The sequence below is a fragment of the Corvus moneduloides genome, chromosome 3 (genome assembly GCF_009650955.1).
Source record: "Corvus moneduloides isolate bCorMon1 chromosome 3, bCorMon1.pri, whole genome shotgun sequence".
NCBI classification, from domain to species: Eukaryota; Metazoa; Chordata; class Aves; order Passeriformes; family Corvidae; genus Corvus; species Corvus moneduloides.
The window spans coordinates 39,198-60,926 of NC_045478.1; the positions used below are offsets into that span (position 1 = coordinate 39,198).

Here is a 21,729-nt window from a genome sequence, read left to right on the forward strand (position 1 = left end):
CGGCCCAAAAGGCAAACAGGAAAAAAAACCCCCAGAAGTGCACAAAATCCCAGCCCCTCCCAAGATGCAGCTCCTCACAACAAACCTTGGGAGAATCCCTGGTGCTTCCAACACCGCTGCAATCCCACCTGGAGCTGAGCCTACAGGGTGCTCTGCCTAATCCACATGCAAGCCTGGATAGCCCAAAGCCTGCAAGAAAAGAGGAGGCAAAGTGAAGGGGAGAGGGGAAAAAACGGAGTTTTGGGTTTTCCCCGTGTTTGCAACAGGATTGAAGGGCAGGATGGAGAGGTTTTGCGGAAAAGAAGTACCAAAGGCTGCTTCATTGCCAGCAATTAGCGCTGCTCAGGTTGAATCCAAGAGGACAAATGCACCGGGATCAAACAGGAGCGGCCGACAGGATGGGTTATGACACAGATCTGTGAAGCTGGAGCCTTCTTTCTTCTCCCGGGCTCTCCCAGAAATTCTCCATGGCCGGACGTGCTCCCGCTCTCCCCGCTGGGGAGGATGGACTTGGATAGCCCGGCTGACTGGTGAGCCTGAAACAAGAAAGTGATGCAGTGATCCAAGTGTTTTTCCAAGGAAATGACATATTCTCTGGACCTGGGATAACCCATATCCCATGGCCTTCTCCAGGAAGGGTCCCAGCTGGATATGGTCTCCCAGAAAGGATTCCATAGGGGCTCACCTTTTGCCTGGAGCTCGGCTGAAGTCCTCAGCAATGCCAGGGAATGTGGCCATTGGAGGCTTTGGGCAGATCTGGCTCATTTGCCTTTTTAGGCTTTGCTTCCTTCTCTCAGCCTTCCCACTGGATTGTGGCCTCCGAGGAATACGTAAAATCCCATTCCATTCCTATTCTTTCGGACAATTTTTTGTACCGTTCCTGTACAAAACGAGGCCCCCTGTTCGATGCTTTTCCCCACCGTTCCCCGGCAGTTTTATCTGCCACTGCATTCCCTGCGTTGCTTGGGCTCTTCCCAGATCTCTGAGCTCCCTCACAAGGCAGGAGATCGATTTGGCCCAGGAGCTAAACCCTCCCGAGGAATTGTCTGATGCCATCTCCGCATTTGACAGCTGATCCTTGTGCTCAAAGGATCCCTCTTTCTTCCCTTCAGCCAATTCCAAGGCTCGCTGCCCCCAGCTGGGATCAGTCCCCAGTCTGATCCCTGCAGTCTTCCCTGCCGGGATCCTGCTCAGGAATCCATGGGCTACGAATGTAAGAATTCATTCTTCCCACCCCTGCCCAGTTCCAAAGGATTTGGTGTCTGCCTTACCCGGCTGGAGCCTGCTTCCAACTCTGTTCTTGCTGCTTCTGCTGCTTTCCATTTCCCAGGAATTCCACCGACGGAGCGACAGCGATTTCCAGCTCCGCCAGGATTCCCTCTGTTGCGTTTGGGTGCTGGAAGGATATCAAAACCAGGGTCTCTGGGGCTTTACTATCAGGAAATTACATCCCCGGATTTGTTCATTTCCAAATATTATCTCTTCCCAACAAAGCACTGGGCATCCAAGGAATACAGAAAGTGATGGGCTGACCACTGCTTACTCCTCTGGAATGTCAGAGCTTGGAAAAAAAGGGCAGTTGAGGCTTCTCCTGGTGCTGCCCGTGAGGTGTATTTTACTTAAGAGCCCCTTCCCGTGTCTTTCCCTGTATCCACCAAAAAATCCACCCGTTCATTCCCCAGCTGCTTGCTTCCTCCCTCTTTTCCTGTATCCAACAGAATTTTAACAGGTGAATATTCCCCTCTGCAAGAGCACCTTTCATTCCAAACCTAAGAACAAATGAATCACTTCCCTTTGACCGTCCTCAGTAGGATTACACTGAGAGCAGTGGATGGAAAATGATCCTCTCCTGGTCCCTGCTGGATTCCCGGAGCAGGGATTCTTTCCCTCTTTCACCCCCCCACGGTGCCCTCCTCCCCCTCCCTGCCCACCCCGCACCCTATTCAGGCTTTGTTCCACAGCTTTTGCCTCCAGACCTCAGATCCTTTCGTTCTACAGGAGCTCCCAGCAGCTCCACAGCCTTTCCTCTCCCATCCTGATCATTTCTCCAAGAATGGAGCTCCACATTTCAATTGCCTTCTCTTTTCTCTGACAAATTCCCACCAATCCAGACCTAAAACTGACACAAGGAACACTCGGTGCCCACAAATCCAAACCCAGACCCGGCCATCCCTAAACCAGCAACTCCCGGACAATTTGCGTTCATTCCAACCTAACACTGAGGACTCACCCAATCCTTCAAAATTCCCAAGAAATATCCCGTTGCCTTCACAGCTCCCAGGGGATTCTGCTTCGTGCTCACACGGATTTGGGACTTCCCTGAAAAAACCCGTGCAGGGCACGCTGGAATCCCCGATCCCGTGAATCCGGGGAGCGTTAGAAGCTCGGTCCAGCCTGGGCCCCCGGAAATTTTTGCCAAATATCCCCCAAGTCCTCGGGATAACAGAACTCTCTGGTACTGCATTTTTGGCGTTGGAAAGCCTGGAATTACTCTATTCCTAGTGCTGGGCTCTGCATATGGCCGAGAAAATCCCGGCCTCCACACAGACCCAGATTCCAAACTTTTTGATACATTTCAGCAAACCGAGGAATTCACCTTCCCTGCTCCTTCTTAAGGGCATCCTTCTCTTCCCTTACCCGGCGGGCTCTCTCCCACTGGGGGTGGGTTTTTCCCTTCCCATGCTAATTAGTCCCTACTTCTAGGAGGTTTAGGCACCTTTCTTCCCTGGGAGGGATTTCTTAACACAGCTACCGAGGCTTTGGGAGTCTTCTTTATCTTCTACTTTCAGGAAAAACACCCTGTGATCCATAAATGCCACAATCCAGACGCCCAACTTCAACAAGACATCCTTTTTACCTAAAAACACTCACTCTCAACTCTTAGATCTTTGGAAGTTTTACCCCCGCAAAATTCCCCTATCTTTCCACCACTGAATTCCTCAGTCCTGCTTCCAAGGATTTCTTGAATACCACGGGGTTTTTCTCAAGATTTACCCCCACGACCTTCCCTACGTGCCCACTGCTCATCACCTCATTTTTCCCTCAATGTCTTCGTTCTCCACCCCAGAGAGTTTGTCAAGTGTTGCCTCCAAAATGTTCCCCATCTGTCCACTACTGAGTTCCCCATTTTGCCTCCAAAATATTCATTCTGTCCCCTCCAGATTGCATCCACTTTTACCCCCAACATTTTACTTCCTCTACAATATTGATTAAACCTTTTCCACCCCAAAAATGTGCATTCTCTCCCTTAAACAGCACCTCAGCTTTTCCCTCAAAAATGCCCCAGAGGGAAACTCAGATTCAGCCCCCAAACTCCCATTTTCCTACACAAACAGTTCTTGTGGCCCCTCTCAATTCCCCCAGGCTTTCAGCTAAAGGAAGAACTGGAAGCCTATTCCCTCATCTCCGCCCCTGTTTTGCTTTCCCTGGAAAACCTTGCGATCCCACACTTTCTCCAAGAGATCTGCTGGGAGTACTGCAAGGTTTGCTCTGTCAGAGAGCCTGGGGGGTTTACAGCACTTGTTCCTCTGCATCTTTACCCTTTCATCAGCTTTCCCCTGGAACGGTGTTGTGGGAGAAGCTTGGAATTACCAGAAATGGATCAGGTTCACATTTTTTGCCCCACCAGTTTTTATCTGGTTTGAAATTCCTGGAATTACCCTCAAATGTGCCCTAGAACACTGCTGTGAAAGGATCAATGAGAAGAACAGCCTGAAAGCAGAAAACCACCTCCAGCAGCAGCCAGAATGATCCCATTTCTCTTCTTACCTGGTCCTGCCAGAGCTCCCAACAGCCATTCCCATTCCAAAACAAGAGCTGTGGAAGACATTCCTGCTGTCCGTGAGGGTGAGGTGGCAGTTCTGGATGTTCTTTGCTGTGGAACCAGACAACAAACAGAGTGTAAAGGATCTTGGTGGTCCCTTCCAAGCCAAACCAGCCCGTGATTCCATGCGTGGATCAGCACCTGTCCCAGCTCCATTCCAGAAACCTCCTCCCACTAACCCAGAACTTTCCTTTTGCTGCTCAACATCAGGGATTTGCTGCCGAGTGCCCCGAGCAGGGGACGCCTCAGCCTTCCCTGGGACCGCAGCATTCCCTGGGACCGCAGCATTCCCTGCGCTGCCTCAGCACTCCCCCTGCGCTGCTGTTCCACGCCGATCCCGTGGTCCAGCGCCTGTGCGGGCTGCAGTGCCGGGCTCTCCCCACAAGGCGGCAGCACCGGGAGCGAGCAGCCCCGGCCGGTCCCGCTGGCTCGGGGCAGCTGCGCCTTGAACCCGCCCTGAGCCGGCGGGGCCGTGAACACAGCGGGCACAAAACCCCACCGATCCCCTTTATTTCACCCTCAGAGGCACAGGATCGCAGCATTTCCTGGGCTGGAAGGGACCCACAGGGAGCATCGAGTCCAAATCCTGGCCCTGCACCCCAAGAATCCCACCCTGTGCCCGAGAGCCTTGTCCAGACCCAAACTCTTCCCCCAAGATCCTGAAAACACAGAGGGGCTGGGAGAACGATGACAATGGAGGATTTTTTATATAGATCTCCTTGTACGATCGTTATATAATATTATTAGATAGTCCAGGAACCCATCCCTGTGCCTGGACACCCATCCCTGTGCCGGGACACCCATCCCTGGGCCGGAATACCGATCCCCCGCGGCCCCCACCGTCCGCTCGGGGCTGTCCCCGTTCCCCGCTCACCTCCGAGCCCGGAGCACCCGCGCCGGTGCCCCCGGCCCGGCAGCGCTGCTCCCCGGGCTCTCCGCCATTGCCGCTCTCGGCGAAGAAGGGCGGAAGTCACCGGGACCGCACCAATGTGGCGATTGCGTCAGTGGCTATTCGACCTTCTCAAGATGGCGGCCGGAAGGACCCCGCTCCGTCTATTCGACTGCCTGAATGCTCCCGCCTGCCCCAGGCGCCGCTGACCCCACAGTCGGTGTCCGCATAGCGGGAAACGCCTCAGAAATCTGCGTGCAAGCGCTGGGCTGGCGTCGGCGTCGGCGTTGCGTTCAGGCAGCCGAATAGACGCACCTTGGGGGGGGGGGGGCCTTCCCTGCCGCCATATTGAGAAGGTCAGAAAACAGCGTACACGGCCGCCATCTTTAGTGTGGCGGTGACGCGACTTTCGCCCTTCGCCGCCATCTTGGGTGCTGGCAGAAGCCACTTCCGGTCGAGCCGCCATCTTTAGTGTGGTACACTTAAGGGCCCCCGCCGCCCCTCACAAGGGCGTCTATTCGGCTGCCTGAATCCGGCCCGGACTCCGACGCCGGCCCCGCGCTTTCCGCGCGATTTTCCGCGGTGCTTCCCGGTGCGAGGACACGGCTGGTGGGGTCAGCGGCGCCGGAGGCGGGCGACTGCTCCGCGACCGGCGGCAGGCATCGGCAGGGACACCTCTCAAAGGGGGCCTAGTGCGTCCGCCATCTTGAGTGTGGCGGAAGTGTAAACCACCCTCTGCAAGGTCCTGGCAGGTTCTAATAAAAACGTCACTTAACGCCGTCTCGAGAGCGCGGAACTGCGCCTTCCTTTCCGAGCCGCCTCCTTGAGAGCGACACGCGGGCGGCTCGATTCCGACCGTGCCCGCCCGGTGCCCCCCGCCCGGGTCGCGCTGCGACCGCGCCTCTGCTGCCCGGCAAAACCGGCCCCGCCCCCCGCGCTGTCATTCCTCGCGGTCACCGCCCCGCACGGCGCCCACTCCTTTCCATAGCTGTGGCCCCGCTCACGCACGGCCGTGTCCCTCGGCGCTCCGAACCGCCCTTCGCCCCTCCCCTCCGCTGACAGACCCAGCCCCGCTCGCTCCCGCTCCTTGCCCTTGCCACGCTCGGCAGCCACCGAGGCCGCCGCCCGCCCTCTCGGCTCAGCCGGCGCCGGGCGGCAGCAGCGCCGGGGCGCCGTGTCGGGGGCGGCAGTGCCGCGCTCTCGCCACCAGGCGGCAGCAGCGCCGCCCAGCTCAGCCCGGGGGCAGGGACAGAGCAGAGGGAAAAGCCGGCTCTGGGCGCTCTGCAGCTCCTGCAGCCCGAGCGTCTCGGCTCCTGGGGCCAGGCACTTGCTTCTTTCCTTCCTACAGAAAAACGCCGGCTCGTTATTCTCAAAACTTGCTGATCTCTATTCCCAGCTTCTTATATTCCTGTATGCGACAGAGCAGAGAGAGAGGGCTGGCTCATTTCAAAATGAATTTACATCTAAATCAGTAGCACTTGCCTATAGATGTAAAAGTGAAGAACTTAACAGGTTTTAGTATTCTGCACACATCCCTCGCTGGGAGGAATGGTAAAAAGTTAAAAACGAATGAAATGTAAAAAGTAGAAAGTTAGAAACAAAGTTACAACAGCAGAAATTTAGAAACAAACAAAGAGGTAAAATACAAGAAACAAACAAATTTCCAAAGGTCGAAAGTTAAAAACAAACAAAGTTAGAAACAAAAAAAAAAATTAGAAACAAAATTAGAAAGGTAGAAATTCAGAAACAAACTCAGAAAGGCAAGTGTTGAGCCTTTGACAGGGGACCCTTCCTTCTCGGACCAGGGTGAAAGAGCAGAGGAGGCTGCTGTTCTGCTGAGTTCTTTATTTCACAGTCTCACAGCTGTCTTGAAGGCAGAGTTCGAATGGGGTTACATGATAAAGCCAAGCAGCAGCAGCAGGCAAAACCAGCTTCTTCTATATGCTCCATACACTGTATTTTTTCTTACAGAAGTGTGGATTCTATTTGTTAATTGACCAGTAAGATTAACACACCATTCTAGTTTTCTTTTTCTTAACCCATCCCGGTCTAATTCTAACAGTCGTAAGCCTCACACAAGTGTTACATCTGTATTACACAGATTTGCATATACAGTTTCTATCAGCTCTTATTGTTTATGTGAACACTCCATCTAAAAAATATTAACAGTGTAATTCTATCTATATTTTGTCTAAAGTAAAGAATTCTGTGAAAAGGTAACACTGCTGCAGCAAGAGCTGTGTTTAAGATCTCTGCTACAGCTTTTTCAGGTTTAAGGCACTTAGCATCTATTTCTACTAAAAGTTAAAAATCTGTATTTCTATTTCACTTTGGTGTGGCTTCATGGATGTCAGCTTGTCCAAAGGTTTTAATTCAAACCTAATGCTTTGGCTTCCCTCTGGACCTGAGGCCAGAGGAGCCTTCACTCTAACAAGAAGGTTAGAAACAAAGTTAGAAAGGTAAAAGTTAGAAAGTAAAAAACAAATTTAGAAAGGCACAAAGTTAGAAATGTAGAGTGTTAGAAACAAACAAAGCTAGAAAGGTAAAAATGGGGAGAAAAACAAAGGTTTAAAGTTTCAAAGTTACAAACAAACAAAGGAGAAAGGGACAAATCTAGAAAGTTAGAAACAAACAAAGGTAGAAAGTTAGAAAGGTAGCAACAAAAATGGTAGGAATGTAGAAAGGTAGAAACTAGCAGTAGAAAGTTGGAAATGTAGAAAGTCAGAAAGGTAGAAACGAAGAGAGAAAGTCAGAGATGTAGAAAGTTAGAAACAAACAAAGGTAAGAATGAACAAAGGTAAAAGGAGAGAAAACTTAGAAAGGTGGTACAAAGTCTTAAAAGTAGAAACAAAAAAGGTAGAAAGGCAGGTCAGAAGGGTAGAAATGAACAAATGCAGAAAGGTAGAAACGCAGAAATGAACAAGGGTAGAAATGTAGAAAGTTAGAAATGAAGAAAGATGGAAAGATAGAAAGTTCAAATGGTAGAAACAAACAAACATGTCAAGTTAGAAATTTAGAAAGGTAGAAAGCAACAAAGGTAGAAAGATAGAAAGGTAGAGAGTCAGAACCAAACAAAGGTAGAAAGTTAAAAAGGTAGAAATGAACAAAGGTAGGAAGTTGGAAAGGCAGAAAGTGCAGAGGCTGGCAGCAGCCATTCCAGCCTTAACGAGAGCCCTGTGTAGAAGAGCAACTTGTTCCATTGATCTTCACTTTTCTAAGGGCCTTCTGCTCTCTTGGGAAAGATGCAGAGCAGGCAAATGGCTACAGGTAGAAGCACCAGGTGTGACTGTTCTTCCTTCACCTCCCAGAAAGCTGGGGGGTTTCATGTCTGAGTCAGTGGGCTAGAAGGAGCAGAAAAGTCTGCCCTGACCAGTCTGTGGGCATGGATCTGTTTTGTCTTTCCCTGTGCCCATTCCCAAAACTCTCTTAAAACTTTCCCAAAATAGAAACACAAAGACTGGGGCAGATCGTGCCTGAAGAAAGAGCGGTCTCTGTTTTTTTCCAAGCTGCTACAGAAACAAACTAAGGTAGAAAGGTAAAAATGAACAAAGGAGGGAAGGTGAGAAAGGTAGTTTGAAAGTCAAAGTCAGAGAGAGAGAGAGAGAGAAAGTCAAAGTCAGAGAAAGTCAAAGTCAGAGAGAGAAAAGTCAGAGAGAAAGAAAGTCAGAGTCATAAAGAAAGAGAAAGAAAAATAGAGAGAAAAAGGAATAGAGAAACAGAAGAATAGGGTTTGAGAGAAAAAGAAATCGAGTTTAAAAGAGAATTAGTGTTGAAGAGAAAAAGAGAAACTGAGAAATAGAGTGACAGAGACATCCAGAAACAGTCAAACAGCAAGAAAAAGATAAAGAGTTAGAAAAAGTCAAGTGAGGAATAGACTGAAAAGTAAAGCAAAGCAAGAAATACGGCGAAAAAATTACTAAACCACATCAAAGGAAGAGAGCAACCAAAAGGGGGGGAGGGGGGGTATCTTTATTAGGGTTTATTCAACTTTATTGAACGAGGGCTTTTTATTTACACTTCAGCAAAGCAAGCGGAAATAACAACACACAAGCACAAGCACAAATACAATCCATATGCACACTGGTCAAAGTCCAACTGACATACAGAGCAATATGTGCAAGTGCAGCAGCAAATACGAACACAGAGCAACACAAGCCAACCCCCTATCAGTACAATGTAACAATTGTTCTATTTCTGGAAAATTAATTACATTTTATTGTTTCAGGAAACCCAAAACAACAGCAGCACACGGAGAAGAAAACACTCATCCACCACACACCTCCTTCAGCTGACACACAAACCCACCCTCGCTCTTGTCTCGAGAGCACCCCATGGGAACGCGGTTCCCGGGAGCCCCAAAATCATCCCGCCTGACAAATCCCCGGCATGGTCAGCACCCAAACCCTGGCGATGAACGTCACCTCACAGACTGGCCGGGTCTCAGATAAAAAAACCCAGCTGGGAGGGAGAAAATCCCCAGCCAGCGCAGCTGGGTTGTTTTTACTCTAAGTTTAAAAAGTAGCTGAAAAGCCTGAAAGGCAAAACTCCCACACACAAGGTTAGAACCATTCCACACACGCACTCTTCTCACAGGCAGACAGACACAGTCACACACCCTTCAGCTTACACCCTGACTGCAGCCCTTACTCAAAACATTCCAGCCAGGAAGATGCTCCGACACAGCTTCTGGATGCCGCTCCTCGACGTCGAACGGCGCGCGCCGGGAAAATCGGCAGCGTCGGTGACCGCGGAGATCCGAAGCCGCCTCGGGGACCTGCGAGACAACGGGAGGCGGTCAACAAGACGCTGAGGACTAGGAGTTATTCCCACACCGGGCCCGTAAGTTTTCTACCCAAAAACCCATGAAAAAGAGACGAACCACTAAGTTTTATAACTCTTCTACTTAACCGTGACCCTACGTGCCAGGGCAGGGCAGCTCAAACCCAGAAAGCACACAGGGAAGTGTTTTACCATGTACAGCCCCGTGAAACAGAGTGGGCCGAGAGGCAAGAACTAAAACGCAGGGGAAAGCAGGGATTAGGTACAATAAAATGTCAGTAGGGCCTTTTTTAAGCTGAACCTAAGTCGATCACTACATCAAGTTGAACTCTATGTTAACTTCCAAAGACATATGTCTTTTCAAATCCAGACAGCTGGTTTAGAACTTCTGTGTTGCTGTTTAGACATCAAGCTTTGGGGCTGAGGTTTTTTTATTCCCAGGTGCTTGCTGGCAGTAAAAATACACTTCACATCTGCAGTGTGTGCACGTGGCTTGGGCTGTGGATTCTGGGGCAAAAAAAATTCAGGAATCAGGGAAAGAAAGAGGTGGAAAAGAGAAAGAGAAAGGGAATGTGAAGGGAAAGGGAAAGGGAAAGAAAGGTGGAAGAGAGAAAGGGAAAGGAAAGGGAAGGGAAGGGAAAGGAAAAATTAGACATAAAAATAATATTAAACCCAAAAATAAAAATAAATATGATGCCACTCCCCATCCCGTTCCCCCATTCCCCATCCTGTTCCCCCGCTCTCCATCCTGTTCCCCCACTCCCCCATCCCGTTCCCCTGCTCCCCCATCCCGTTCCCCATCCCGTTCCCCCGCTCCCCCATCCCGTTCCCCGCTCCCCCGTTCCCCATCCCATTCCCCCGCTCCCCCATCCCGTTCCCCCCGCTCTCCCACCCTGTTCCCTGTATCCCACCCCGTTCCCCCGCTCCCCCATCCTGTTCCCCGCTCCCCCGTTCCCCATCCCATTCCCCCGCTCCCCCATCCCGTTCCCCAGTCCCCCGTCCCGCTCCCCCGTTCCCCATCCCAATCCTCCGTTCCCCCGCTCCCCCATCCCGTTCCCCCTCGCTCCCCATCCCGTTCCCCTGCTCCCCCATCCCGCTCCCCCGCTCCCTCATCCCGTTCCCTGCTCCCCTATCCCGTTCCCCGCTCCCCTATCCCGTTCCGCGCTCCCCCATCCCGCTCCCCCATCCCGTCCCCCGTTCCCCATCCTGTTCCCCCATACCGTTCCCCATCCCGTTTCCCCATTCCCCCATCCCGTTCCCCCATCCCGTTTCCCGTTCCCCATCCCGTTCCCCCGTTCCCCATCCCGTTTCCCCGTTCCCCCATCCTGTTCCCCGTTCCCCATCCCGTTCCCCCATCCCGTTCCCCAGTTCCCCATCCCGTTCCCCATCCCGTTCCCCATCCCGTTCCCCCGTTCCCCATCCCGTTCCCCCGTTCCCCATCCTGTTCCCCCGCTCCCCATCCCGTTCCCCCGCTCCCCCATCCCGTTCCCCCCCGTTCCCCATCCCGTTCCCCCGTTCCCCATCCCGTTCCCCCCCGTTCCCCATCCCGTTCTCCGTTCCCCATCCCGTTCCCCATCCCGTTCCCCATCCCGTTCCCCATCCCGTTCCCCCGTTCCCCATCCCGTTCCCCCGTTCCCCCATCCCGTTCCCCGTTCCCCATCCCGTTCCCCCGCTCCCCCATCCCGTTCCCCAGTTCCCCATCCCGTTCCCCATCCCGTTCCCCATCCCGTTCCCCCGTTCCCCATCCCGTTCCCCCGTTCCCCATCCCGTTCCCCCGTTCCCCATCCTGTTCCCCCGCTCCCCCATCCCGTTCCCCCGCTCCCCCATCCCGTTCCCCCGTTCCCCATCCCGTTCCCCCCCGCTCCCCATCCCGTTCCCCGTTCCCCATCCTGTTCCCTGTTCCCCATCCCGTTCCCCATCCCGTTCCCCCGTTCCCCATCCCGTTCCCCCCCGTTCCCCATCCCGTTCTCCGTTCCCCATCCCGTTCCCCATCCCGTTCCCCCGCTCCCCCATCCCGTTCCCCCCGCTCCCCCATCCCGTTCCCCCGTTCCCCATCCCGTTCCCTGCTCCCCTATCCCGTTCCCCGCTCCCCTATCCCGTTCCGCGCTCCCCCATCCCGCTCCCCCATCCTGTCCCCCGTTCCCCATCCTGTTCCCCCATACCGTTCCCCATCCCGTTTCCCCATTCCCCTATCCTGTTCCCCCATCCCGTTTCCCGTTCCCCATCCCGTTCCCCCGTTCCCCATCCCGTTTCCCCGTTCCCCCATCCTGTTCCCCGTTCCCCATCCCGTTCCCCCATCCCGTTCCCCAGTTCCCCATCCCGTTCCCCATCCCGTTCCCCATCTCGTTCCCCCGTTCCCCATCCCGTTCCCCCGTTCCCCATCCCGTTCCCCCGTTCCCCATCCTGTTCCCCCGCTCCCCATCCCGTTCCCCCGCTCCCCCATCCCGTTCCCCCCCGTTCCCCATCCCGTTCCCCCGTTCCCCATCCCGTTCCCCCCCGTTCCCCATCCCGTTCTCCGTTCCCCATCCCGTTCCCCATCCCGTTCCCCCGCTCCCCCATCCCGTTCCCCCGCTCCCCCATCCCGTTCCCCCGTTCCCCATCCTGTTCCCTGCTCCCCTATCCCGTTCCCCGCTCCCCTATCCCGTTCCGCGCTCACCCATCCCGTTCCCCCATCCCGTTTCCCGTTCCCCATCCCGTTCCCCCGTTCCCCATCCCGTTCCCCCGTTCCCCCATCCCGTTCCCCGTTCCCCATCCCGTTCCCCCGCTCCCCCATCCCGTTCCCCAGTTCCCCATCCCGTTCCCCATCCCGTTCCCCATCCCGTTCCCCCGTTCCCCATCCCGTTCCCCCGTTCCCCATCCCGTTCCCCCGCTCCCCCATCCCGTTCCCCCGCTCCCCCATCCCGTTCCCCCGTTCCCCATCCCGTTCCCCCCCGCTCCCCATCCCGTTCCCCGTTCCCCATCCTGTTCCCTGTTCCCCATCCCGTTCCCCATCCCGTTCCCCCGTTCCCCATCCCGTTCCCCCCCGTTCCCCATCCCGTTCTCCGTTCCCCATCCCGTTCCCCATCCCGTTCCCCATCCCGTTCCCCCGCTCCCCCATCCCGTTCCCCATCCCGTTCCCCCCCGCTCCCCATCCCGTTCCCCGTTCCCCATCCCGTTCCCTGTTCCCCATCCCGTTCCCCATCCCGTTCCCCCGTTCCCCATCCCGTTCCCCATCCCGTTCTCCCGCTCCTCGCTCACCGCCCGGGCCCGTCCACGCCCGCCCGCCCCAACCGCTCCCGCTGATTCCAACTGCACACGCGCAGCCCCGAGCCGCCTCCCCATTGGCCAGTCCTCGGCCCGCCCCGCCTTCCCATTGGCCGCTGGGCCCGTCAATCACGCGGGAAACCCCGCCGCCCGCAGGCACTGTCCCACGGCGGCAGCTGGAATGCGGCCCGGGCGCATCCCCAAGGGAAAAGGAGGCACAAAATGAGGAATTGGGAAGTAAAAGGGGAAGGCTGCGCAGCGCCCGCGGCGCCCCGACCACGAGGAGCAGCCCCCACTCCTCTCCTCATCTTCGTTTCGCACCCCCGAGCCCTGCACGTTATCAGGGAGCAGCCCCAACCCTCTCCCATCATTAACTCGGAGATATTCCATGGTTTTTCCAAACTGCTGAATTTATTGTGCTGAAGAGCCGCTTCATTCAGCACACACCGGTCCATAGAGCTGCATAGAAAAGTGCTGAGATACAATTCCAGGCTTCCCCAGCCCATCTCCAGGTGTCACCCCCAGCCCTCCCAGGGGCTCCCAGTTCCCAGGGCAGAGCAGAACCAGCACCCAGCCAGCAGCTCCTCGGTCCTGCGAGGTGTGTGGCACTTCCAGAAGTACACCATGCCTTGGAGCAAGCTGGCCAAACAACTCCACACCTAAACCCTTCAATCCCTGCAAGTCAAGGCAGACTCACAAATGCCCAAGAATTCGCACCTGCAATGGAAAAGTTAAAAGATCAACATCTGCCTGAACTGCATTTGCAGAGTCCAATTGCACCGATTTTTCTCTGCCTCACGCTGGCAAATTGCCCGGAACGTGCTGTGTACAACAGCCTGGAAACCATGGAAAACTCCTGACACTGGTATCCCGACGCCTCTTGCAGACACCCAGCTCAGGGAAACCTTCGCAGCAAAGCACATCCCAAAGGAGCTGTTTTCCCCGAGGAAGCCCAGCACCGGCAGCGCTGCCCAGAACACAAAGCAGCAGCTCTGCTGGGGAAGAGCATCCTTCAGTTCCTCTGCTGCTCACTTGACCAGAGAGCTGTTCCTAGGCCACATTCACTCCCCCACCCTGAAGGAACTACCTGCACCCCCCTTCCAAGTGCTCACTGCTCCCTGCTGTTCATATGACCTTTTCTACATAAAACTACCAGGAACAGTGGAGACCTTTCAAAAAAAAAAAAAAAAAAAAAAAAAAAAAAAAAAAAAAACTGGGTTTGCACAAATAAGCACTGAATCCAAAACCTTTTATGTTTCTTTTATGTTTCCAGTATTCCAACCACGTTCAGATGCTGAGCAGGTGCTAAAAACAACAGAAAAGCACAAAAAGAGACAAATCTTCCTTCTCGACCTTCAATATCCTCAATTCAGGAAAATCACCCAAACTCAACAGCTCTATATAGAAGGGCAAAAAAACCCCACGTGTACTTTGAGCTGGTGAGAAGAACAGGAACCTGCAGCAACTGAGGCTGCACAGTCCACAGCAGCGAGAGCTCAGCACACGTCCAGACAGGCAAATCCAGCACCTAAATTTAAAAAGAAGAAAAAGTTGATTTCTTTTTTTTAAAGTTACTCTAAGTTCGTAAAACCAAACCAGCCTTTGCTCTTGATTTTGGCTCACTGATGCACACACACACACAAGAAGCCAACGGTCACACAGGGCCCGCTTGCAGAATTCCTGATCCAAACCCTCGCTTTTCCTGCCCAGCACTGAGGGAAATCTGACAGAGGATTCATAAAGAGCCCTCGCTGAGAGCAGTCATCGCCCCAGGCCTTCAGGCTTGGCAAGATCCTGAAGTGAACGGACCCAAATTCAATTCCTAAATCTGAATCTCTGACAAGTCCTGTTAGAAAGACAGCGGACAGTCCATCAGAACACAGAATTAAAAGGCTGCACAAGGAATAACAGAAGCTTTTCCAGGAACAGCACAAGCTCCTTTTCTCCCTCACCAGTCCGGGACCGTGAGACCTTTGGCCCCAGGAGACAGGAGAGCTGTTATCAACACTCGAACGTCCCAAGCGTTGTTATTTCTCAGAGAACTGCGCCGGCACTGAGCTACTCCCATGCACCTGCAGGGCTCTGGGGAGGGGCAAGACGACGTCCCACTCCTGCCTGGAGAAATTTCAACCCCGTAAAAAGTCATTTCCCTTCTCTCTCTCTGAGCCATGGCCAAAGCAGCTGTGTAGAACAACCCGGGGGATTTATGGGAGGGCTGATTCTCTCAGGAAAGACCCCAGACCCTGAAGAAACAAAACCACCCCAAATTTCCAGCTGAAAACACGCTGCTTCCTGAATGGGAGCACACAAAACTCTCTTAAGCATCTTCAGAGATGGCCCATTCATCATCTAGGATGGACAATTAATCAGACCCAGGAAAGGCTTTGTGCAGCCCAACTCCGGGACAAGAAAACATCATGAATATGCTAAATTGCGAGAAAAATAGAATTAATTCGGACTCTGCCCGAAAACTGTATAAGAAGGAACCAGCTGAAGCAGCACCCGTGAACTTGGGAGCTCTGGTGCGATAGAGGTCAGATGTATGCGTGTTCACCCAGCTCCGACCCCGGGCTCGGGCTGCTTTTCTCCATCGTGGCTTTCTGTGTGACCGATCTTTCGGCCGCGGAATAAAATCTATTTCTTTATTAATTTAATTTGGCTGAATTTCTTTACCTCACATTCATAACAATGATGTAACATGCGAAAAGCCAACATCACAATACCATTTATAACAGAGGGATCCGCCGGAGGCACCCGCGCGGGGTGCTGCGGTCCTGGCCGCGGAGTGATCCGCGAGGGACTATTTGTGATGCGGTCCTGCCCGCGGAGGAATCAGCGGTGATGTGACCCCACCCGCGGAGGGATCCGCCCGAGGGACTATTTGTGATGCGCTCCTGCCCGCGGAGGGATCAGCGCTGATGCCGCCCTGCCCGCCCAGCTGCTCTCGCTCCCTTTTCCCGCTCTCCCCTCTGCTCCCAGCGCTTCTCCTGCAAAGAGCACGGCTTTTCCTGGGCTCTTTTCCTGCCGGGCTGCAGCGAGCGCTCCCCTCAAGGAGCGGGGCAGCTTTGCTCGCGGCGGCAGCAATTAAACAGAGCAGGCCCGGAACAATTCCTGCTTAGCCGGGCTTTGAGCACATTCCTGAGCCAGCACAGCAGCAGCGAGTGAGGCAGCAGCACATGAAGGAGGCTGCGGCTCTGGCCAGGCTGGGGAGGGGTTCCTCTGTAAAATAAGAACATGGAGAGACAAACCAGAAAGGGCAAGAAAAAAAAAGAAAAAGCCAAGACAAACTAAACTTTTTAAAAAAAATAATCCGCATCCAGAGGGACTTCTGGCTGGAGAACTTCCTGGGGAGCAATCCTGCCCCTCTGGGAGGCAATGCCAGGGCAACTCCAGCTGAAACCTGCACACAAACACCACAAAGATTTCAGATATTTGCAGGAAGCATCCACTTAGCAACTGCTGGTTAATAATTTATTCACTTTCCCATTAAATGGTACATTCAGTCCACAAGACTTAAACACCTTTCTGGTAGTTTTATTTACAGTCTGCAGCGTGTTCTGTAAAACACAGGAGTGCTCACAGACACACACACACAACACAGGGATTTGCAAACATTTAAAGAAGTACAGTTTATTCCAAAGGAAGTCTACACACTACTTTTTCCATAAAAATTATAAAAAATACTTTAGTTACTGTATTTTACCTAAACCAAGATACTTGAGAATTCTTCCACAAGTGATGCCCCCTCCCCACAAAGGGCACTCCGACAAGAAGAAATTCAGGAGACTGCATCACCAAATAAAATCCTAATGGCAACTGCTTCAATGCACCAGAAGAATTCCCACTCTGCATCCAGATATCCCTGCTCTGCAGCCTGTCTGGATCTGCTTTTGTAGGGCTTGTGGGGCTTTTGCACTCACTTCCTTCTCCAGGGCAGTTCCCACAAACAAAGAATGACTGAATTTCTGCGGACTGTCACTCGGCAATCCTGCATTTCACACATCCAAAAGGAAACACATCCAAAGGGAAACACTTTCCTTTGAGCCCTTTATTTCAAGGAGTCTCTTTTTTACTGAGCATCCAGTGAGAACAGTGCCCAGTTGTGGCTGTTATTATTTCTCTGCTTTTGCTGCGTGGCAATATTGTGCTGGAGCTCTGCAGAACACCCACTGCAGCCCTTGTCTCACTGGGGCACACCGAATTGACAAAAAAAAGGCACAAAGACGAAACTCCTAAAGCAGCTGCAGCCCCAAGTCACTGAGCTGCTGCTTCCCAACATCAACACTCTGTGTCTCAGCAAACACTTCCAACACACGAGCCAAGGCCACAGGGCAGTGAAAAGCCCAGAGCCTGCGGGCAGGACAAGCACTACATTGATCAGTAACAAACCAACACAGCTCAACTGGATGGTGCACTTAAGACTGGACCTGGAAGCATCAGGAAAAGCCGCCTTCGGTGTCCCTGTGCCCGTCCCTAGCCCGGCTCTCTGCTCCACACCAGCCCAGCCCGCCGCTTTTGGGGCCTGCCCCGGCCCCGCCCCAGCCCCAGTCCCGGCTCCGGCCCCGCTCCCGACGTCCGCGGCCGTTCCAGCAGCCCCTGCCCCCGCTGCGTTCTCTGCCGCGGCTCCATTGAACCCGGCTTCGGCCCCGCGGGCCGCGCTGGGCCCGCCGGCAGCTCGGCCTCCTGTCGCCGTGGCTGCTGCGGACCCGTGCAGAGGCTCCACACCAGCCTCTGGTACCGGCCCCAAGAGCTGGTGCCCTTGGCGGTGCCGGCAGCAGCCTCCGCCTTTGCTCCCCCGCTCCTGGAGGAATCGGCCTCCGAGAGGATTCTCACCTCCTACCCCCCCTGGAGGAATCGGCCTCCGAGAGGATTCCCACCTCCTACCCCCCCTCCCTCCCTCGCCTGCACCGTTGCCGTGGCAACGACCGCTTCTGCTGCTCCTCTGAAAGGAGAAGCAAAACGCCGAAGTTCCATCTCGAGGAACGAGCCCTTGCAGAAGGAAATAATATCTGGAGACGGTTCTTCCAGATGTGTCCAAGGAAAAAGAATGTCAGGGTAGGCTTTAGTTGATGGGGGGACTATGCACACTGGAAGATTTAGCACAGAAGAAGGGAAATACATCTACTGATTCAAGGTACGCTTTTGGAGGGGTGCACGCCTTTGGGAAAATCTGGGAAGAAAGGGGATTGCTTGGTTCAGAGGGAAAGGGGCTGATGCATGGGAGACTTGTTTTGGAGGTTTTAGAGGCATTGGAATTGCCTGAAGAGAGAGCTGTGGGACATGGGGGGGGACAGCGGGGGAGATGGCCTCAGAGATGGGAGGAGGGAGTTTGGCAGATCGGGGGGGCTGAGGATGCTGCAGAGAATGGGATAAAAAGGGTTGTGTTAATTTTGGCCTCGAAGAGCGAAAAATTGGAGACTCCAAAATTCAGTGAAACACAGGAAAAAGAATGAAGGAAGAAGGGGGGGAAGGCCAGACGAATGTGGAAAATGGAAACTTCCTGACGGAAGGCAGTTACTTCATAAGTCACTCACCAGAAAAATATTAGAAAACATGCATCAAAAACTCATTGGGGTACTAAGGCTTTGTGTGATCACTTTCTAAGGAATTAGGGGTGCATTGGAATTTATGGGTTGGCTAAACAAATAACTGAAAGATGTATGGTTTGCCAAAAAGTAAATAAGAAGGTGATGAGAAAAACAACTTCAGGAGGTCGTGAGTTGGCTCTCCGACCATTTCAAAGTATCCACGTGGACTTTACTGAAGTCCCCCACGTGCAGAGGTGGAAATTCTTGTTAGTAATAACAGAGCATCTTACCCATTGGGTGGAAGCTGTTCCCAGTGTCAGAGCCACAGCCAATGTAGAATGTAAAACCCTCTTAGAACAAATTATTCCCAGGTATGGAATGATTACTAAGATAGACACACTTTACATCAAAAGTTTTACAGCAACTAACTCAAGCCTTAAGAATAAAATGAGAACTACATAGCCCATGGCACCCACAGAGTTCAGGACGGGTAGAGAGGATGAAACAAACTTTAAAGAGAACCTTAACTGAATTAATAATTGAAACTCAAATGTCATGGGTAAAATGCCAACGTCTGGCTTTATTGAGAGTTCAGACACAACCAGGTCAGACCTGAGAGTGTCACCTTACAAAATGATGGTTGGTGTTGAAGATGAAAGTTTGGTAAGAAAGTTTTGCAGATATGTGGGCTCGGCCGAGAGATCTCTGAGTGTGGAGCCTGAGGATGGGACAGAAATGGAAGCAGGTTTTGATGTAGAGTGGAAGATGTTTGCTGAAACATTGATCACTGAATGGGTGAGAGGACAAAGGTTGGAGATGAGCTGGAAGGAGATTTTTGTGCTTAAGACAGAGGTATGTGACTGCAAACAAGGACATGTTTTTCACCGGGTGGGTGGGTCCCAGGAAGAGCAGAAGTAAATAGAAAGCATGTTTTTGCCAGGAAGAGAGCTATGGCAGGCAGAGAAGGAATGTTGATGTGGCAGGAAGAAGAGAGGTCTGAGAGTGTTCCATTGTGAGCTTGAATTGTAGCTTGCTTGCTCTTGTGATTGGATGGTGGTGACTCTAGGGTTCTATAGGATACGTACAGTACGGTGGTGGTAGTACCTAAGATAGGCTATAGGCAAATGTAAAGGTGTTGTGTCTGGTGCTTGTTGGTTGTTATGTCTTGGGATACTCAGCAAAGAAAGGTGTACAATGCTCTCTTGAACAGAAAGAGGCTTCAGTTATGCCTACAAGCTGTGGCTGACAGCTGTGGGGCTGGCTCTGGATACCCACTCCCTGAAATGCTTTTGTGACTTTTCCTATGCAATAAACAGCTTTCAAGAGAGCTGCCTGAAGTCCAGACATCCTTCATGAACCCTTTTCCTATAGTTTGGGTTACCCTTTTTGAACACCCAACATCAAACTGCTACCTATGAATTAGGGGAATGAGTGTTAAAGAATATGTCAACACAATTGCAAGGACCCTTGAAGATTTGCAGTTCAAAGGGATAATCCCTCAAACCACTCCTTTAGACTTTAAAATCCGTAACATCCATCCAGGGGAGTGGGTGTTAGTAAAAACAAGGAAGGAGCAATCTTTAGCTGCACAAGGGAAAGGTCCTTTTCAGGTGCTACTGACAACTGAGGCAGCGATCCGGGCCAAGGAGCGAGGGTGGATCCACGGCAGCAGAATCAAAGGACCCGTGCAGGAACCTAAGGAGTGGACTAGAACATCTAAGCCTGGGGATACCAAGGTAACTCTTAAGAGGGAACTGGGGGTTAATGCGCTGGGAAAACCCAAATGATTCAAGAGATACACCAAGAATCACACCTGACTGGGAAATAAGGCCAAGCTTGTAGCAGTGGTTTCAAGTGTTGCCTGGACAAGTCCTGAGACACCTCCGATACCCTCCTTGGGGAGGAATCCTTCCACTCCAAATAGGACGATCAGGACTATTTTGGGCTGAGGGTTCTCATATTCTGCCCTTAGCCTGTGATTTATTCAAAAAGGAGGAGGAATTGCTACCTCCAACAGTGCCATACCACATACCCTGTCTAATTCATCCCATTACTGGACATGCTAGCTGGGTTAAATGTAAATGTCTAGACTGATAAAATATTGCTATTGTAGTTCACGGAAACGACACTCTCACTGCACGAAGTGTCGAACGCCAAATCTATTCCCCAATCCAGGCAGAGCAAAGAACAGCTGAAACAGTAACCCTGCTTTGGGGATGGGAATTACTAGTGCCTGTTGAATGGGAGATACCTGAGGAACGGTGGGAAGCTAAAATTAAGAAGTGTCAAAAGCAACTTGCCTGGAAATCAGCAAAAAGGAAGTGACGAGGAAATAGAGGGCAAGGCCCGATGACCACTGTAGCTGCCACCAAGAAGATCACATACCCCTGCTGTGGGCAGCAGCCCCATAGGCACGGGGGGTGGAGGTATCGGCCATATGGGACCTCTGTTATTCCTTTATCTGTCACTCCTCTTTTGTCTCTGCCCTCTGGGGATACCGACACAGCCACGCCATGGGTGTTACCGAAAGCTGTACATGGAAAACACCCAGGTTCCTTTTTCATTGCACGTACCCATGTCAACAGTCTCTGTTACAACCCATCCAAAGTAGAAAACTGGATGCAAAATGGGAAAAAGCACTGGACTGTAGAAAACCTAGGAATGAGTGGGGGCAGGTTGGGAAGTAAATGTCCAAAAGGGGAAAGGTGGGTTTGTTTCGCATCTATTGTTGGGAATAAAGTCTCAAGCTTAGTAAAAGAACAACTAGTAAATAAAGAGGCAAAGCCAGCACAACAATCTAACTCTGTATCGATCCCAGTTCAAGACATGTAGTTGAAACTAAAACAACAATTAAAAAAATGAAATCTCAAAATTGAGAAAAATAATCTGTTTGTGTAATTAGGGGAAAGGATAGGGAAGGAGCCGAATGTAACCAACTGCTGGGTCTGTGGAGGGCCTCTGATGACAGAGGAATGGCCACGGAAAGGCAGGAGCTTGAGTCCAATAGAACTCCGTAAGTGTTTTTCACACCTCCGCGGCCGGACCTCCAGCTCCAGGACACGGACAGGATCGCGGCCGTCTCTCCCACATCCCTCAACCAGATCCAGCCTGGAACACTCACCCGGCACGAGCACAGCGCCAGCCTCTTCCACGGGGTGTCCCTCAACGGAGATTTTTCACCCACAACCGGAGACTCTTTCCTTTGACCCTCCTAAAGGCCACCAAAGACACCGCGCGGCCCCCGGGACCCCCCCGGCCCAAGTCCCGACCCCAAAAGCGCTCCCGGTTCCCGCGGCTCCTCTGCCCGGACCGAGGCCCCCTCACAGCCCCTGTGACGTCACCGCCGCGCCGCCGCCTGCCCTTGGTCGCTTCTGGCCCCGCGCCTGCGCACTGCGCGCCCGGAGCAGCGCTGCTCCCGCCGCTCCCGGTGCTCCCCGTGCCCGCGGTGTTCCCGCTGCTCCCGCCGC

At 52.7% G+C, this 21,729-nt stretch overlaps 3 long non-coding RNA genes across 17 annotated transcripts in view; 2 read left to right on the forward strand and 1 right to left on the reverse strand.

The window, feature by feature from the left end:
• LOC116441311 overlaps positions 1 to 21,729 on the reverse strand; it is a 28,479-nt gene extending 6,750 nt beyond the window's left edge. For 6 of the 15 annotated variants that reach the window (XR_004239020.1, XR_004239023.1, XR_004239022.1 and 3 more), the window contains exons 1-8: positions 16,028 to 16,583; positions 12,729 to 14,528; positions 9,360 to 9,998; positions 3,769 to 3,874; positions 1,272 to 1,396; positions 686 to 880; positions 309 to 536; positions 86 to 189 (exon numbers count right to left, since the gene is read on the reverse strand). This is a non-coding gene — a long non-coding RNA (uncharacterized LOC116441311). Of the gene's footprint in view, positions 1 to 85; positions 190 to 308; positions 537 to 685; positions 881 to 1,271; positions 1,421 to 1,976; positions 2,043 to 2,230; positions 2,320 to 2,716; positions 2,925 to 3,768; positions 3,875 to 4,697; positions 5,020 to 9,359; positions 9,999 to 12,728; positions 15,954 to 16,027; positions 16,584 to 21,383 lie in introns of those variants that run through there. The other 9 variants (XR_004239011.1, XR_004239016.1, XR_004239013.1 and 6 more) reach the window with 9 other exon arrangements.
• On the forward strand, positions 26 to 16,948 carry LOC116441313. Its single transcript, XR_004239027.1, has 3 exons — positions 26 to 37; positions 13,891 to 13,895; positions 16,568 to 16,948. It is a non-coding gene; the product is annotated as an uncharacterized LOC116441313 (long non-coding RNA).
• LOC116441312 lies at positions 7,304 to 7,510 on the forward strand. The gene is made up of 2 exons (XR_004239025.1): positions 7,304 to 7,349; positions 7,454 to 7,510. It is a non-coding gene; the product is annotated as an uncharacterized LOC116441312 (long non-coding RNA).